Source organism: Oncorhynchus keta, chromosome 21 (assembly GCF_023373465.1).
Source record: "Oncorhynchus keta strain PuntledgeMale-10-30-2019 chromosome 21, Oket_V2, whole genome shotgun sequence".
In the NCBI taxonomy this organism is placed as follows: Eukaryota; Metazoa; Chordata; class Actinopteri; order Salmoniformes; family Salmonidae; genus Oncorhynchus; species Oncorhynchus keta.
Genome location: NC_068441.1, coordinates 23,200,706 through 23,212,524, shown reverse-complemented (window position 1 = coordinate 23,212,524; position 11,819 = coordinate 23,200,706).

The window sequence follows — 11,819 nt, the reverse complement described above, 5'->3', positions numbered from 1 at the left end:
ACCTTCACACAAAACATAAAGACATGGCTAAAGGCTAATCAGACTTGTGAACATAATCCCTAGCTGTGTGTTGCCGCTTTCCATGTTGTCTGTTGTCTGCAGCTTGTGAGGTGTGGAAACACTGTCGCTTTTATGTATTTTATTTTGTTGCTTTTTGTGCTATTGCTCTGTCTGCGTGTGATGTGTTGCTTGTCCTATGTTGCTCTGCATGTGCTCACTGCTCATTGTTCGTCTGTATTGTTATTGTAATTGTTTTTAAATAACCTGCCCAGGGACTGAGGTTGAAAATGAGCTGGCTGGCTAAAACCGGCACCTTTACTGAAACGTTAATTATGGTGCACTGTCCCTGTAAAAATAAACTCAAACTCAAACAACTGTATTGAGCAATATTTGGCCATTATTCTTTTAAAAAAATATTCAAGTTTTGTCAAGGGGTTGGGGATCATGGCAAGACAGCAATTTTCTAGTTTTGCCATAGATTTTCAAGCAGATTTAAGCAAAAACTGGCACTCCGGAACATTAGCTGTCTTCTTGGTAAATAACTCCAGTGCAGATTTGGCTTTGTGTTGTAGGTTATTGTCCTGCTGGAAGGTGAATTCCTCTCACAGTGCCTGGTACAAATCAAATCACATTTTATTTGTCACATACACATGGTTAGCAGATGTTAATGCGAGTATAGCGAAATGCTTGTGCTTCTAGTTCCGACAATGCAGTAATAACCAACAAGTAATCTAACTAACAATTCCAAAACTACTGTCTTATACACAGTGTAAGGGGATAAATAATATGTACATAAGGATATATGAATGAGTGATGGTACGGGGCAGCATACAGTAGATGGTATCGAGTACAGTATATACATATGAGATGAGTATGTAGACAAAGTAAACAAAGTGGCATAGTTAAAGTGGCTAGTGATACATGTATTACATAAGGATGCAGTCGATGATATAGAGTACAGTATATACATATGCATATGAGATGAATAATGTAGGGTAAGTAACATTATATAAGGTAGCATTGTTTAAAGTGGCTAGTGATATATTTACATCATTTCCCATCAATTCCCATTATTAAAGTGGCTGGAGTTGGGTCAGTGTCAATGTCAGTGTGTTGGCAGCAGCCACTCAATGTTAGTGGTGGCTGTTTAACAGTCTGATGGCCTTGAGATAGAAGCTGTTTTTCAGTCTCTCGGTCCCAGCTTTGATGCACCTGTACTGACCTCGCCTTCTGGATGATAGCGGGGTGAACAGGCAGTGGCTCGGGTGGTTGATGTCCTTGATGATCTTTATGGCCTTCCTGTAACATCGGGTGGTGTAGGTGTCCTGGAGGGCAGGTAGTTTGCCCCCGGTGATGCGTTGTGCAGACCTCACTACCCTCTGGAGAGCCTTACGGTTGAGGGCGGAGCAGTTGCCGTACCAGGCGGTGATATGCCCCGCCAGGATGCTCTCGATTGTGCATCTGTAGAAGTTTGTGAGTGCTTTTGGTGACAAGCCGAATTTCTTCAGCCTCCTGAGGTTGAAGAGGCGCTGCTGTGCCTTCTTCACGACGCTGTCTGTGTGAGTGGACCAATTCAGTTTGTCTGTGATGTGTATGCCGAGGAACTTAAAACTTGCTACCCTCTCCACTACTGTTCCATCGATGTGGATAGGGGGGGGTGTTCCCTCTGCTGTTTCCTGAAGTCCACAATCATCTCCTTAGTTTTGTTGACGTTGAGTGTGAGGTTATTTTCCTGACACCACACTCCGAGGGCCCTCACCTCCTCCCTGTAGGCCGTCTCGTCGTTGTTGGTAATCAAGCCTACCACTGTTGTGTCGTCCGCAAACTTGATGTTTGAGTTGGAGGCGTGCGTGGCCACGCAGTCGTGGGTGAACAGGGAGAACAGGAGAGGGCTCAGAACGCACCCTTGTGGGGCCCCCGTGTTGAGGATCAGCGGGGAGGAGATGTTGTTGCCTACCCTCACCACCTGGGGGCGGCCCGTCAGGAAGTCCAGTACCCAGTTGCACAGGGTGGGGTCGAGACCCAGGGTCTCGAGCTTGATGACGAGCTTGGAGGGTACTATGGTGTTGAATGCCGAGCTGTAGTCGATGAACAGCATTCTCACATAGGTATTCCTCTTGTCCAGATTAGGGCAGGGTTAGGGCAGTGTGCAGTGTGGTTGAGATTGCATCGTCTGTGGACCTATTTGGGCGGTAAGCAAATTGGAGTGGGTCTAGGGTGTCAGGTAGGGTGGAGGTGATATGGTCCTTGACTAGTCTCTCAAAGCACTTCATGATGACGGAAGTGAGTGCTACGGGGCGGTAGTCGTTTAGCTCAGTTACCTTAGCTTTCTTGGGAACGGGAACAATGGTGGCCCTCTTGAAGCATGTGGGAACAGCAGACCGGTATAGGGATTGATTGAATATGTCCGTAAACACACCGGCCAGCTGGTCTGCGCATGCTCTGAGGGCGCGGCTGGGGATGCCGTCTGGGCCTGCAGCCTTGCGAGGGTTAACACGTTTAAATGTCTTACTCACCTCGGCTGCAGTGAAGGAAAGCCTAATAAACAACACAGTAAACTGCATGCTTTCCCAAGGAGTCGTAGTGGGAGGACCACACTATATGTCATCGCGTGACTCCCAAGTTCTTCGATATGATGGTTATTATATCAATATTTGTGCATAACAACGTTTCCACCGCCATTTCTTGCATAATTAATTGTACCGACACAAAAAGATCCCACCTTGTCAAGCGTATTTTGTTTTGTCGGCATTTGGAAAGTTTACTGAAAAATGTTCTTTTTCCATCAGGCCTGTGATTTAAAAACATTATCCGACATGCACGGAAACCTGGTTCGTGGCACAGAAAATATACTATATTTATACAGTATCATTCAAAAGTTTGGACATCTACTCATTCAAGGGTTTTTCTTTATTTTTAATATTTTGTACATTGTGGAATAATTGGGGAGGACATCAAAACTATGAAATAACACATTTGGAATCATGTAGTAACCAAACAATTCTTGAATTATTCTACAATGTAGAAAATAGTAAAAAATAAAGAAAAACCCTTGAATGAGTAGGTGTGTCCAAACTTTTGACTGGTACTGTATATATATATACAGTGTATCACAAAGTGAGTACACCCCTCACATTTTTGTAAATATTTGAGTACCTTTTCATGTGACAACACTGAAGAAATTACACTTTGCTACAATGTAAAGTAGTGAGTGTACAGCTTGCCAGCTTCCCCGTAAAATAACCCAACACACAGCCGTTAATGTCTAAACCGCTGGCAACAAAAGTGAGTACACCCCTAAGTGAAAATGTCCAAATTGGGCCCAAAGTGTCAATATTTTGTGTGGCCACCATCATTTTCCAGCACTGCCTTAACCCTCTTAACCCTCATGGAGTTCACCAGAGCTTCTCAGGTTGCCACTGGAGTCCTCTTCCACTCCTCCATGATGACATCACGGAGCTGTTAAACCGCTGTATGGTCTTGGCCACCATGCTGCAGCTCAGTTTCAGGGTCTTGGCAATCTTCTTATAGCCCAGGCCATCTTTATTTAGAGCAACAATTATTTTTTTCAGATCCTCAGAGAGTTCTTTGCCATGAGGTGCCATGTTGAACTTCCAGTGACCAGTCAGTATGAGGGAGTGTGAGAGCGATGACACCCAATTTAACACACCTGCTCCCCATTCACACCTGTGATCTTGTAACACTAACGAGTCACATGACACCGGGGAGGAAAAATGGCTAATTAGGCCCAATTTGGACATTTTCACTTAGGGGTGTACTCACTTTTGTTGCCAGCGGTTTAGACATTAACGGCTGTGTGTTGGGTTATTTTACGGGGACAGCAAATTTACACTGTTATACAAGCTGTACACTCACTAATTTACATTGTAGTAAAGTGTCATTTCTTTAGTGTTGTCACATGAAAAGGTATATATACAGTGGGGCAAAAAAGTATTTAGTCAGCCACCAATTGTGCAAGTTCTCCCACTTAAAAAGATGAGAGAGGCCTGTAATTTTCATCATAGGTACACTTCAACTATGACAGACAAAATGAGAAACAAAATCCAGAAAATCACATTGTAGGATTTTTAATTAATTTATTTGCAAATGATGGTGGAAAATAAGTATTTGGTCAATAACAAAAGTGTCTCAATACTTTGTTTTATACCCTTTGTTGGCAATGACAGAGGTCAAACATTTTCTGTAAGTCTTCACAAGGTTTTCATACACTGTTGCTGGTATTTTGGCCCATTCCTCCAGGGAGGGCAGGATGGTTATAGGTCTGTAACAGTTTGGGTCTTGAGTGTCTCCCTCTTCCAATCTTTAGGGATCTCAGATGATACGAAAGAGAGGTTGAACAGGTTAGTAATATGAGTTACAAATATTCTGGCAGATAATTTCAGAAAGAGAGGGTCCAGATAGTCTAGCCCAGCTAATTTGTAGAGATCCAGATTTTGCAGCTCTTTCAGAACATCAGCTGTCTGGATTTGGGTAAAGGAAAAGCAATTATCGTAGATCTATCGGTGGTGACAGTATTTCCTAGCCTCAGTGCAGTGGGCAGCTGGGAGGAGGTGCTTGTCAGGACCCAGCTACGAACCCGGGTCTCCGGAGTGAGAAACAGTCACTTAACCAACTGAGCCACGAATAGTTGGCAGAACCCAGAAGATGAGGCAGACACAGCAGTACTTGAGACGGTGTATTTAATGAAGTAAAAAGTGAAGTTCTTCAGGAAAACATGTAACTCCACAACCTCAAAAGGAATTCCACAAGAACAAAGGTAATCCTCCAAGACAAAAAGGTAAATCCACAAGGTGGAAGGTATAGCACAAAAAGCCTAAAAAAATACTCAAAAACAAACAAACAAGAACAAAAAAAACAGAATTCCACAAGAGAGTCCACCGGGATCAACAAGAGTTCACAGAGTACTAGGGCTGGGTGCTAACATACAAACACAGAGCAAAGGACTGAGGAAAACAAAGGGTTTAAATACAATCAGGGGAAACGAGGCACAGGTGCAAATAATAATGGGGATCAAGGGAAAACAAAAAGGTCAAAAGGCACAATGGGGGCATCTAGTGACCAAAAACCGGAACAACCCTGGCCAAATCCTGACAGTGCTCTTATTCTCCATGGACATTACAGCGTCCCAGAACTTTTTGGAAATAGTGGTACAGGATGCAAATTTCTGGTTGAAAAAGCTAGCCCTGGCTTTCCTAACTGACTGGGTATATTGGTTCCTGACTTCCCTGAAAAGTTGCATTTTGCAGGGGCTATTCGAAACTAATGCAGTACGCCACAGGATGTTCTTGTGCTGGTCAAGGGCAGTCATGTCTAGAGTGAACCAAGGGCTATATCTGTTCTTAGTTCTACATTTTTTGAATGCGTATTTAAGATTTTGAGGAAAGCACTTTTAAAGAACAACCAGGCATCCTCTACTGACGGGATGAGGTTAATATCCTTCCAGGATACCTGGGCCAGGTAATTTAGAAAGGCCTGCTCGCAGAACTGTTTTAGGGAGCGTTTGACAGTGATGAGGGATGGTCGCCATTTCTGGGCGTGGTAGAATAGATTCAGGGCATAATGTACAGACATGGGTATGGTAGGATGTGAGTGTAGTGCGGGTAAACCTAGGCATTGAGTGACAATTAGAGAGCTTGGATCTCTGGAGACACCAGCTAAGCCAGGTGAGGTCTCTCCATGTGTGGGGTGTGTGACAAAAGAGCTACCTAAGGCATGTTGAGCTGGACTAGGGGCTCTACAGTGAAATGAAACAATAACTGTGACGTAGAAGTCCGTCACTGGCCGCGGGCAGCATTTGGGTTCTTTAACGCACACACATATTCATCACTCCTCCCTGCGCCATTATAAGATAAGTTAACAATGTGGGTCGACACACAAATTAACTTCTGTCTTGGTGCATGCATTTTATACTTATCAATGTTGTGGATGAGCGCATTGTTTGTTTGTTCTGTTTCTCTCTCTCCATCTCTGTAGCTTCCGGGTATGCTGGAAAAGGACCCGAGCTCAGGGAATTGGGTTGGCTTTATAGTGCCTGTCCCAAATGGCTCATTAATGCACATGGGCATATTGAAAGATATTGTCAGTAGTGATGTAATGTTGTAAATGTTATGTTGTGATATTGTTTAAAACCGTGTTGCAATGTATATCCTTTAGTATGTTTAGTTCATGGAAAATGTAGGTTGGTATTGTTAATTGATTAATTAATTAGGGTTAATTGTTCTGAGGGGAGGGGCTAGCCCTACAAAAGGAGCCTCTCTTTCAGTCATGAAAAGGGTTTTTTTGGATTGAGCTGTGGATGGGGCAGCATTGTTTTTAAGCTGTCCCATAAGGTAGATGTTGATGGCAGTACTGTTGTTTTTTTGTTCCGAATTCACTTGTAAATAAACACCTTTGCACAGAAGAACTTTTGCGGTTCCGCCATCTTTTTATTTTGATAGAGGTTAGGTTATCCAGTTTAGCCTTCTGGCCTACTCTACGTGACATATGGTGGCAGTGGTGGGATGGCGTACCGCAAATCAGTGAATTCCAACAAGAAGAGGTAAAGGAATGTGTACAGGATTGCGTTCTCAGCAACAGCATCAACTGTCAGAAAAGGTACCTGAAGTTGAACCGGGGTGGAATACCATGGAATCGTCTGGTGAAGAAGAGGTCAAGTATGAGAAACTAGGAGCCCGACCGCGGGGCCAAAGACAACCAGAACTGGGTGAGCTGCTGACTGAAGGAGCAGTTGGGGGACCAGAACCACACCCAACCATGGTAACCCTTTTTCAGCAACTTTTCACCTGCCTTGAGAGGAGGGACGAAGACCTCAAGCAGGAGTTACGTGGCCTACGCCAATCTATCCTCACAGCTCCCCACCAGGCGGAACTCGTCAGTGAGAGCCCAAGATTGGGTCTTCCAACACCAGGACGACAAAGGCTCGATGCAGCAGGAACTTCAACTCCACAGCAGGCACCCCAAGCAGTAATGAGGCCAGCACCAGGAGACCAGTCCAGCAGTGTTAACGTCCATCTTCCAGCATTCCTGAGGAAGGAGCCAAAGATGCCCTCATACCAGCAGGGGGAGGACATTGAAAACTACCTGCTGAGGTTTGAGCGCATGGCTAAGACGTGGCAGTGGCCTGAGGTAGAGTGGGCCTGCAGGCTTGTCCCATTGCTCACGGGCAAGGCCTTAGAGGCTTACACAGCAATGGATGAGGGGCTGTCCAATGTCTACAAGGGCTTGAAGGAAGCGCTGCTGGTGAAGTTTGACATCTCACCGGAAACCTACCGTCAACGCTTCAGAGCTGCATCAACGCCATCGGGTGAGTCGCCGACAGAGACGTACCACCGCCTCAAGGGTCTCTACCGACGATGGGTTCGACCGGGGAGAAGACACAGGACGAAATCGGGAGGTCATCATCCTCGAGCAACTTCTACAAGTTCTACCACACGACATTCGAACCTGGGTCCGAGAGCACGAGCCCAAGGACGGGCTTATGGCGGCCAAGCTTGCCCTGCAGTATCTTAATGCACGTAAAGGGGGCCCACCACAACCTGCAGCACCCGCTCCAAGGAGTCTCAGAGACACAAGGGACATCAGAAACGCCAGAGATGGTGGAGGTAACTCTGGGGGTTATGTGTCTGGGAGGGAGGTAAGGGATCATGCAGTTCGCTCTGATGGGAGGGGTCTGACCTGTTTTTACTGCCGGCAGCAGGGCACAAAGCTTCAATGTGTCCGCTACGTAAATCCAAGCTCTCAGGTTACTGTTATGTACCCAGAGAGGGGGGATGGTGTTCAGAATAGACAGACTCGGGAAGGGTCATGCTTGGTACCTGTAAAAGTGAATGGTAAAAGTCTTACTGCAATGATTGACACCGGCAGTTCCCTGTCATTGATCAGAAAATGTAATGTACCTGTTAATGACATTGATTATGGTCATCAGACACTGATCCAATGTGTTCATGGTGACCAGTCACAGCAGCCCACAGCTGAGCTCACAGTTGATATTCAGGGTCAGAAATACCTCCTCAAAGTTGGGGTAATGGAGAAGCTACCTTTTGAGATGATTTTGGGGAGGGATGTGCCTGTACTCTCTGATCTGTTGGGAAGTGTGGGGGTCAGCTATATGAGCAGTCAGTTTGCCAGTCTGATGTTCAGATGGCATGTTCAGTTGTCACTGTGCCCAGGCCAAAGCTGGTTTACAACCTCTGCCTGACTTGTGTGATAGTCTGTGCGAGGGGGAACCAAAGGGCCCAGAAAGTCACGCCGCCAGCGGCGTCTTGAGAAGTATGTGGGAACCCCTGTACCTGTTGCTGATGTGTCTGGGTTAGAGGTGCAATGGGATGTTCCACAAAATTTTGCTACACTGCAGAAGTCTGACGCAACCTTGAAATGTTTGTTTGACAAGGCCTTAGCTGGGGACAGTCAATCTTCATGTGGGGGATTTACACAGTAGACAACCACATACTCTACCTTGGGTCAGAGGCAGATAGCAGGAAGTTGGTGGTGCCATCTACCTGTAGACCACTTGTTCTCAACCTTGCACATACAGTTCCATGGGCAGGCCATCTAGGGCAACATAAGACCTATCTTAGGCTAGGCTCCCGTTTCTTTTGGCCCTCCATGTATACTGATGTACAAAAATACTGCAAATCATGCCCCACGTGCCAGAAAACCAGTGCTGTCCGTAGGTCTGAACGGGCTCCTCTATGTTCACTGCCTGTTATCTCTACCCCATTCAAGAGAATTGCAATGGACATTGTTGGACCCTTGGAGAAGAGTAGTGCAGGTTACAAGTATATATTGGTGATCTGTGACTATGCCACCCGGTTCCCAGAAGCCTTCCCACTCCGTTCCATAACCACTCCAAAAATAATCAGTGCTCTTGTTCAGCTCTTCTCTCGTGTAGGAATCCCAGATGAAATCCTGACGGACCAAGGGACAAACTTCACCTAGCGACTGATGGTTCAACTCCACCGACAGCTGGGCATTAAAGGCTTGAGGACTACTCCCTACCATCCCCAAACGGATGGGCTCGTAGAGAGATTCAATCAAACGCTCAAGAACATGTTGAGGAAGTTTGTGGCTGACACTGGTAAAGACTGGGATAAGTGGTTACCCTTTCTGCTTTTTGCTTACAGGGAGGTGCCTCAGGCATCGACAGGTTTCTCGCCATTCGAACTCCTCTATGGATGGCCAGTGCAAGGACCATTGGACCTGCTGAAGAAGTGCTGGGAAGGTTCCCCAGTAGCTACCTCAGGACAGGGGATTGTCCAGTATGTCCTCCAGATGCGAGACAGGTTGGAACGGTACCGAGAGGAAGCTAGAGCAAACCTTCAGCAAGCCCAGAAGGCCCAGAAGAGAGGCTATGACCAGCATGCTCGCCACAGAGAGTTTGAGCCAGGACAGAAAGTCCTGCTCCTCCTTCCCTCATCTACCAGCAAGCTCCTTGCGCAATGGCAAGGACCGTACCTAATCGGGAGGAAGATGGGCCCAGTGACCTACGAGGTGCTGCACCCGGACAAGGGTAAGAAGAAGCAAACCTACCATGTGAACCTTCTCAAGGCCTGGGAGGAGAGAGAGGAACTCTCCAAAGGAAAGTCCTTTCTGGTCCGCAGAGTAGAAGAGGATGAGTCGGATGGGGTCACAGAGGCATGGAAAGAACGAGCAGAAGTCATACTGGCTCACCTGGAAGAAGACAAGCAAGATGAGCTGAAGCAGCTGTTTGGCAAGTATCCGGCCCTCTTCAGTCAGAGACCAGGAAGAACCAAAGTCCTAGAACACGTCATTCGTTTGAAACCTGGCCAGAACCCTGTCCGCCAGCATCCTTACCGTGTGCCTGAGAGGCTGGTGGTAGCCCTCAAGGTAGAGGTCCACACCATGATAGAGATGGATGTTGTCGAGCCATCTTCAAGTGAATGGAGCAGCCCTATTGTCATTGTCCCAAAGAAGGATGGCTCTTTGCGCGTCTGCATGGACTTCCGTAAGGTGAATGCCATCTCCCAGTTTGATGCCTATCCCATGCCCCGCATTGACGACTTACTGGAGAGAATAGGTAGAGCTCATTACATCACCACATTGGATCTCTGCAAAGGGTACTGGCAGGTGCCCCTGGATGAACAATCCAAGGCCTACACTGCATTCCGGACGCCAATGGGCCTGTTCCAGTTCAAGGTCATGCCGTTTGGCCTTCATGGGGCCCCTGCGACTTTCCAGAGGCTGATGGACAAGGTCCTCCAGGACTGTGACGATTACTGTGCTGCTTACTTGGACGACGTGGTGATCTACAGCCACTCCTGGGAGGAGCACATACAGCATCTTAGCAGAGTCCTGGGGAAGATCCATGAAGCAGGCCTCACGCTTAACCTCCTGAAGTGTGAGTGGGCGAAACAGGAGACAAAGTACCTGGGTTACCAGCTGGGTAAGGGTGAAGTTCGGCCTCAGGTGGAGAAAGTGGAGTCCATCAGGAATAGCCCTCAACCCAGAACCAAGAAACAGGTGAAGTCCTTCCTAGGTCTGGCAGGGTGGTACCGGAGATTCATTCCACAGTTTTCGACCATCGCTGTCCCTCTGACCAACCTCACTTCGAAGGGGGCCAGCAACCCTGTGAAGTGGACTGAGGAGTGTGAGGAAGCCTTCATGACACTGAAAAAACGACTGTGCTCATTCCCTGTTCTCCAGACCCCTGATTTTCAGAAGAGATTTCTCGTGCAGGTGGACGCTTCGGCTGTAGGAATTGGAGCTGTACTGGCCCAAGGGGAGCCAAGAGAAGAGCTTCCTGTGCTGTACCTGAGTCGGAAGCTGTTGCCCAGGGAAACCAGGTATTCTACAATCGAAAAGGAGTGCCTGGCTATAAAGTGGGCACTAGATAGCCTCCGTTACTACCTTCTTGGGAGGAATTTGACCTGCACACGGACCACAGAGCACTGACCTGGATCCAGACCATGAAGGATCGGAATTCTCGTGTGACCAGGTGGTATCTGGAGCTCCAGCCCTTCAGGTTCTGTGTCCGTCACAAGGCAGGAAAAGAGAACGTTACTGCGGACTACCTATCAAGGCTCCCGTACATGGTCGCTTCAGGAGAGGAGGAAGGTAATGTGACGTAGAAGTCCGTCACTGGCGGGGCAGCATTTGGGTTCTTTAACGCACACACATATTCATCACTCCTCCCTGCGCCATTATAAGATAAGTTAACAATGTGGGTCGACACACAAATTAACTTCTGTCTTGGTGCATGCATTTTATACTTATCAATGTTGTGGATGAGCGCATTGTTTGTTTGTTCTGTTTCTCTCTCTCCATCTCTGTAGCTTCCGGGTATGCTGGAAAAGGACCCGAGCTCAGGGAATTGGGTTGGCTTTATAGTGCCTGTCCCAAATGGCTCATTAATGCACATGGGCATATTGAAAGATATTGTCAGTAGTGATGTAATGTTGTAAATGTTATGTTGTGATATTGTTTAAAACCGTGTTGCAATGTATATCCTTTAGTATGTTTAGTTCATGGAAAATGTAGGTTGGTATTGTTAATTGATTAATTAATTAGGGTTAATTGTTCTGAGGGAGGGGCTAGCCCTACAAAAGGAGCCTCTTTCAGTCATGAAAAGGGTTTTTTGGATTGAGCTGTGGATGGGGCAGCATTGTTTTTAAGCTGTCCCATAAGGTAGATGTTGATGGCAGTACTGTTGTTTTTTTGTTCCGGAATTCACTTGTAAATAAACACCTTTGCACAGAAGAACTTTTGCGGTTCCGCCATCTTTTTTATTTTGATAGAGGTTAGGTTATCCAGTTTAGCCTTCTGGCCTACTCTACGTGACA